At 34.8% G+C, this 8,302-nt stretch overlaps 1 long non-coding RNA gene across 1 annotated transcript; it reads left to right on the top strand.

Annotated features, from left to right (window-relative positions):
* Positions 1–270: 270 nt before the first annotated feature.
* Positions 271–1,889, top strand: LOC133829426 (uncharacterized). The gene is made up of 2 exons (XR_009891769.1): positions 271–688; positions 1,606–1,889. It is a non-coding gene; the product is annotated as an uncharacterized LOC133829426 (long non-coding RNA).
* Positions 1,890–8,302: the final 6,413 nt, after the last annotated feature.

The raw sequence follows: 8,302 nt of genomic DNA, 5'->3' as shown, positions 1-8,302 counted from the left end.
CATTATATATATATAATAATAATAATACTTGGGTTATAATCGGGTTTATGATTTTTTTTTCCTAATTCATATTCTGTTTTTACTTGGTGTATATTATGAGTTGTGTATAATTTTGATTGTATATTGATTCTAATTTAACATTTGTTATAGCTTCAACCAAGCATTTTAGTATTATAGATGCTCATTTTATTGTTTTATATTTAATGCTCAGAGTTTTTTCTTCCATTTATAATGCACTCATTTGTTTTGCTTTTTCATTTCTGTTGTAGACTTGTTTTTGCTCCCATAACTGATTCTGCTTCAAATCATGGCCTAATCCCAACAATTATCTATGGGTGAGCAATTTTGACAGAGTAAGAATCTTGCAACTCTAACCAAGCTATGATATGTTAACCAACCTCACTCTGTTACAGTTTGAATTTGTACTTTTATTTATAAGTAGCAGATGTGCTTGGTCTTGGAAATTATGTCACTGATGATGATGATGATGATGATGATGAAATTCATATCTCTAGCTTGCCAAATTCCAGGAATAAAAAGCTTCAGCATTCAAATTTTGAAAATTCTTCAGAAGACAAGCATGATGTTGGTGCAAATGGCAGTTTGGTAGCCCTTGTTGCAGAAAGGTGCACACAAGACGCAACTTGTCATGCTCCCCGTCACCTGGCAAGTCTAGAAGTAGAAGAAGGTATTTTTGGGAGAGTTTCATTATATTTTACTTCTTCTGTAAAGTAGTTTTAAAAACAAAATTTGATAGTGATATGAAGGTTGCGACTTAATCTCCTCATAAGGAGGTTGTGAGTATTAGTAGACTCTGTCTTTTGTTAGCTTCAAAATGATTTAGACTGATAACTCAAGCACTTTAGCTTTACTTATTTATTTATTTATTTTATATAATTGATTATATCTGTGCATATAGACTGTACCTTTCTCTCTTCTTACTATATATCTCTAACTCAATTGTTAATACTTATTGATTTCGTGCATTGATTGCAGTCATGTTGCACCATGTTTAATGGTATACTTAAACTTAATTGAGTTGGCACATGTAAATTAAACCCTTTAGAATCTAAATAAATAAACATTACTATATATAATGTAAATGTTATAAAACTAATACTAATAAAAAATGAGATTAATTTTGTATAAAAGTGTTTAAAAAAATGAGATTTCTTTTTACTGGTTTATTTTGGTGTCATAGTGGCTGAAAGTATTGTGATTGGATTAATGAAAAAATATGACAGTGGTTGAATTAGTATTTTGACTTGATACTGGATTGAACATTGGTATTTTTATTATCTTCCTGTGGCAGAATTAGTGCCTTAATTATCTTGTTTAGATTAGTCTTTTTGGTACTGTAAAATAAGAAAAATTGAATTTACTTTTTTGTTTTCAAATGTCTTTAGTTTTGCATTTTCTTGTAATTTTCATGTCTTTGTGAAGCCAGTACCCCATCCTTCTCCCTCTCTATGTAGTTTTCAGTAGAGGGATTTCTCAACTTTTTTTTGTGTCCAGGTTGACTCTATTTTCTCATTCTCATAATTCATTAGAGTAAAACTAACCCTCCAAAAAGTTGAAGTATTAATTATTTAAATTTTGTTGTAGTTAAGCAAATGGACTCACAACAAAGACAAGTGCACAAAGGATGATGAATTGAAGAATGGAGCAAGTTTCATGCATGGTTTACTTTTGTGTATCTTGTAATGTTTATGTTTTTCATTTTTTAAGTAAAAATTGTTCAAGATTATAAAACTTTATTATGTTATGCTTTCAAACTTAAGTTAGAACTAAGATCTCATGAAGTAGACACATTCATGGTTTGAATTAGTTATTCTTTAATGTAATACTTATGGTTTATCAATCTATTGAGAATTACATTTTATGATTAATTTTGATTTTTTTTTATCAAAATACAATAATGAAAATCTTTTAATTAAAAAAAACCTTTCAAGTATACTTATTAAAATAAAATTTAAAATATATTATCCACGCTAAAGTAACAAAATTTTATTACTAGACTTTTAATATGTTATGATTTAGAAACATATTATAAGCATAACAAATCGTTATTATTTATATAATATAACAAATTAAAAACGTTATCAAAATAATCAAATGTAACAGTTGAAAAGTGTTATGCAAAAAGTATAAGATTAAATGTCAAATTTATAACCAAATACTCTAACTAAATGTTATTATTTGAATATTATAGCAACTCAAAATGTGTTATTGAATAGTTTAAGATAACATCGAACATAACATTCAAATACTGTTATAGAAAAGACAGGACTTTTAATAACAGGGGCTATGTTAGCGTTTTCAGAAGTGTTATCAATACTCCCGGTTAGCAGTTTTTAAGTGTTATGAATACTGTTTTTTCTTGTAGTGTTAATTACAGATAATTAGCATTAAAAACCCCAGCCCCTATAAATAGGGTTGGGAGTCTCATTGTAAAGGGTTGAGAATTTTTAGAGAGGGAGAACTTTGTACTCAGAGCAATATAAACGCTGCCTGAGAAAACTCCATTGGAGCCTCCCCTAACAAGCTTCCAATCTCATTACTACCAAAGACTCGTGGACTAGGGCTCTTTTATAGCCTGAACCACGTAAAAATTGTTGTGTTCTTGTTGTTTATTTCTTAATCTCTCATCTTTATGTTGATAACGAAAAAGACAGTCAACATTTTGGCGCTTTCATTGAGAGCTTGAAGAAAGCATTCAGAACATTTACAGTCATGGTAACCACTCGAAGAAATGTCACAGATGACGTACTCCCTCCTACCAGAGTTGAAGGAGGGGAAACCAGTCGACAGCCACCTCAGTACATGCCTGAGATGGTGGAGTATTATGACGAAGATGTTGAGTACGATGGCGAAGATGACGGTGGAGACCAGGAGTATTATGAGGAAGAATACCCTCAGCCCATGGACGCAGAGGAGACACCGAAGGTTGTGGTGGTCACCCAGCAGCAAAAGATTGATGCCCAAGAGAGTAACATCGTCGCCTTACAAGAGATGGTACTTGCTATGAAGGCCACTCTTGTAGCCCAAGGGCTACTAGTGGAACCCAACGGTAATGTACCAGCTGGCCACCCAATGGGCGTGCCACCTGCACACGCTGTTGGAGTGCCACCTATCAATACAGCCAGAGTTCCCCCCGAGCACCCAAATGAAGAGGCGCGAGATCCGCCTGTTGGAGTGCCCACCAAGCATCCAACTGGAGTTGGAACCCCAGTGCCACCGCAGGATCATGGCAAAGGAAAAGTTGACGATAATCCTGCTCCAAAGCAGAAGAAGGCTCGACAAGATCTAGAGGGTCACCAGATTCCCAGGTAGGCTGGTAAAGGTAAAGGCCCAGGGCCCTATGAGGATACTGCTAGGCTGTCAGCGCTCATGGAGCTCGGGGCGTTCTGCCCCGACACACCCATACGAATCACACGAGGCCTAGATGTGGTGTCCCTTTGGGACCTCGCCAATCTTGTAGGAACAATGGTCCAGGGATCCGCCCAAGGAACATCTCACTGAATCGAGAGCGTGACATCAGTATCTCGGTTAATGATGAGAATATCGAGTCCGACAGAGAAACTGAGGTGGCCGGTCCCAAGGATAATAGTGTGTTCTGAGGTCAAGCTAACCTACGGGACAACCTTAATGCTCGATGGTGCAATAAGGTCAATGGGAGTGAGCCCTCTAGGAAGGGTTTATCAGACCTACGGGATAACCTCAATGCCCCAAGAAGAGATAACCCAGCGCAGAGCATCAATCGAGACTGTGACCTACTTTATGTGGAATTAGAGAGTCTAAAAGGATCATGCTAAGAATGACCAGACGGAAAGTCCATGACTTAGACTCAGAAGATGAAGAACTGGAGTCATGCGCTCCCCAAATTGTGGAAGCCCCCTTGCCGTAGGGCTTCAAGATGCCAGCCATCCCACCCTATGATGGCAGTTGGGATCCCACCAACCACCTTTCTAAGTTCAATAGATAGATGTCAGTGCACCACGTCTCTGGTGATGCTAAATTTTGAGACGTGTTCCTAATCATTCTAACGGGACCAGCAGATGAGTGGTTCAAGAAGCAACGACCAGGATCCATTCAATCATGGCATCAACTGTCGTCTGCCTTCCGAAGACAATTCATAGGAGTTCAGAATGTGAACTTCGAGGTCAATGCCTTGGCCAAAAATAAAACAAGGGCCTTTCGAGACCCTCAAGGCATACATCAAACGCTTCAAGGAGGAGGCGGCGAGAACCAAGAGGGTTGACGATGGCTAGCAGTTGATGGCCTTATAGGCTAGCATCCGCGCGGGGTCCCCACTTTGGGATGACCTCCAGTGGAGGGGATGCTGACGGCTTGACGACTTCATTCGTTGGGCACAAAAGTATATCAGCTAGGAGGATGCCCAAATTGGAGCGTTCGGAGGACCTGTCACCTTCCCCGCTCCGACCTCATCTGACCCCGTGGCTTCGGGGATCCAATATTCCCCTTATGCTCATGATGTCCAACCAGGCTTGGGAGGAGTCCAGCCCAGCATGAGCATCCCACCCACAGGTTTTAGTGTCGTGCCAACTTCTGGGTTCATCGTGGCCCCAACAGGATACGGAGCGGCGCCCACTGGATACAGTGCTTTTCAACCTGCATTCAGTGGTGGAGTTGTTACTCTGTCCCAGTCTGCTGCACCCAGTCGAACCCCCGGCGGCACTAGACGCCCAAGGGAAATGGAAATGCATAGGCCGAGCAGGGAACTACCTCTAGTGAGAGTTGATAGCGAAAAAGGCAGTCAACAGCATGCTAATGGTGATATTAAAATGCATAAAAGAGGTGTAGAAACATGCTGGGGTTCGTGTGAATGTGAATGAGATTATTGGTGTATTATTTTTAATGTTCATGTGGGTTCATGTGAATGTGAATGGGATTATAGGGGTTATTGATGCATCTTGGTCTTTTTATTTTATTTGATGTCACATATACTCATTAGAAACATGATATGTTATTTTGTTAAATTTGGGAATTTGTTTTAAGGCCCTTACAAATGATGATTTTATTGGTATATGAATTTTTGGTCTAAGCAATTGTTTAAACATGATTAAAAAGGAGTTTTATGTTAATTATGCTTGTTGTTTTTTTTTATATAAATTGTGAGTATAATGGTAGATTAATGTTTTGAATTGCACATATGAATTCTCAAAATGGTATTTGATTTTAAGTAAATAAAATGGAATATTTTTTTCACATGTTAATGGTGTTTTTGTCAAATTAATACATGCACATTTTTTGTAAATTTTCTGAAAGAAAATATGGTTTTAATCCAAGGTTGTAATTTGATTGAATAAATAGTTGCTGGAATTTGTCAATTAAAATAAGAGAAGTCTTTTAAATGAGATAAATAAAGCTAGTACATCAAATAAATTAAACCCTAAGCTATGTACATTACAAGATTAAGACTCTACAGCAACGACGTCTATTGCGACGACTCCAAAGTCATCGTTGTATGTAGTCGAAATCCACAAAAAATTCTTTTTTTTAATTTATTAAAAAAATAAGCTACAGCGACAACATGCCGTCGTTGTAGGGTCATCAACAACACATGAATAGTCCCTCCAAATTCCTGGTACCCTACAGCGACGTCATGTCGTTGCTGTAGGGTACCAAGAATTTGGAGGGAACTAGAGGCGGGAACTGACTTTACAGTGACGACATGTCGTTGCTTTAGGGTCCTTGTCGAAAAATGAGGGAAATATGTTTGTCTAAAGAGACGACAGGTCATCACTGTAGGATGGGGAGGGAACTCAACCGCCCAGAGTTGGTTGCCTATTTTCACTCCCTATAGTGACGACATGTCGTCGCCGTAGAGTCCTCGTAAAAAAAAAAGGGAAATATGTTTGTCTAGAGCGACGACATGTCATCGCTGTAGGATAGGGAGGGAACTTAACCGCCAAGAGTCGGTTGCCTATTTTCACTCCCTATAGTGATGACATGTCGTCGCTATAGAGTCTAATTTAATCCACTGGTTAGTTACTTTTTAGTCTATGGCAACGACATGTCGTCGCAATATGGTCAAAAAAAATGGTGGGAAAGTGAACCACTAAAAAATATAAGTCAAATTTCACTGTCGTCCCTATAAACGGGACGCGTTGCACACAATAGGATTCGTGTACTATTCACTATCCTACAGCGATGACATGTCGTCGCTATAGAGTCTCACCGTTTGAGTGAAACGGTGCATTTGATATCAGCGACAATTGTTTATTACCTATAGCGAGTCGTCGCTATAGGTCACATCGATATAACCCCTAGGCAGAGAGCCTTTCTTCCTCATTCTGCTCAGTTTTCTTAAAAAAAAACAGAGAAATAGAGAGTTTCTCTCCGCCTCCCAGAGCCGCCCAACGCCACCCAACCCTTTTTTGGCCAACTTCTCGCAAGTTTCAGTAGCCTAAACCCACTATCTTGCTATTATATCCTTTAATATGTTTTTTTTTCTTAATATATGTGTGTATTTTGTATTTGGTGGAAATGAGTTTTGACATTTTTTTTCTTTTTTAGATTTGGGTATTGGATCATCATCCCGAGCCTTTGCCTTTGGATAATCCACCAGCCTGAGCCTTGAGTTAAAAAAATATTTTGTGATTGATTAATGGTTAATTATGTTTTTAATTGTGTAATTGGTTATTTTCGATAGTGTTGAATTTTGTTTTTAATTTTAGGGATTTGTATTGTTAATTTAATTATATTTGTGATTTTTTATTTTGTTAATTTTATTTTATGTCAATTTAATTTAATTAAATGTTATGTTTTAAAAAAATGTATGATAGGTTAGATATATGTATAAGTATATGTATATAAATGTGATTATGTGAATATATTTATATGTATATAAATGTGAAAGTAAAATATATTTTTAAATTGTGTCGTAGGTTATATTAATATGATTAGATGTTTATTATAATTTTTTGTTTTCAATTGTATATATGTTAGGTTAAATAAAATTTTTGTTTTGAATTATATATATGTTAGGTTAGATAAATAATATGGTTATTTGGGAATATGTTTATAATATATTTTTGTTGTTTATTTGTGAATTCAAATAATTGTAATAAATTTTATGTATGTTCTGGGACGGGTTTATATGTTTTTATGCAGATTTTAAATATTGGGATAGGCTAGATTACAGTCGTTATGCTATCAAAATTTTTGTAGATTTAGAAAAACTAAACATTACAAAATAGTTTTAAAGTTAGTGTAATTTAATTAATAAATTTTAAAACAATAAATAAAAATTAATTAAAAATTATAAAGTATAAATTAAAATAATAATTTTACAAGTATAAAACTTTATTAATATTTTTTATAAAATAAGTAGAAATTAAAATAATAATCTTTAGTGGTAAATTAATAAATTAATAAATTTATAATTAAATATTTGTTTATTTAATTAATTTTATAATATATTCATAAAATTTGATAATATATGTAGACATAATAGGTAATTAAGTTAACTTTACTCTTAAAATTAAGTTAAAATTAAATTAATAATTTTAAAATAATAAAACTTTATTGTTATTTTTTTAAATAAAAAGTGAAAATTATAATAACAATTTGATAATTATTAAAGTACATAATAATAATTATAATGAAATGTTTGTTTATATAATGAAACTTTACAATACATTCATAACTAAAAATAATATATATTCATAAAATTTGATAATATATATTCAAAAAATTTAATAATTTATTCATAAGATTCAAAAAGATTTTACAATTTACTTGAAAAATTAGTGTTTTGGTGATAAAAAAATTATTAGCAAATAAAGGTAGTATTTTATGATTATCACATTGTAATAATTTATTTTCCACTGAATCAGTTATGATGATTAACAAGAGTTGGATAACTAATAGACGGCATAACTCTGATGAGTTTTGGAATGGTCTTTAAGCATTTATACAAATGGCCAAAAATCATGTGAATACTTCGGGAAAAGTCAGATGCCCATGCGTTTAGTGTGTCAATATGTTGAATCAAAAACTAGATGTGGTGGAGGCTCACATACACAGATATGGGTTTCTGCAGCGATACGTTAAGTGGACCTACCACAGTGAAGTTGATATGCCTCCAGTACTGGACAACGAGGCTCCAGTGACTGATGAGATGATTGACATCATCATTGATGTTATTGGAGAATAAGACACTAACGATGAAGGCATAAATGAAGGAATTTCAGATGGTGGTGGCAATAGTGCGGAGAATCAATTTGATGACCTGTTTCAAGAGGTCGAAGCTGAGTTATACCCTAGTTGTACTTGG

Source organism: Humulus lupulus, chromosome 4 (genome assembly GCF_963169125.1).
Source record: "Humulus lupulus chromosome 4, drHumLupu1.1, whole genome shotgun sequence".
Lineage (NCBI taxonomy): Eukaryota > Viridiplantae > Streptophyta > Magnoliopsida > Rosales > Cannabaceae > Humulus > Humulus lupulus.
Note: the sequence above shows the minus strand (reverse complement) of the source record. Positions and strands in the feature narration are given on the sequence as shown.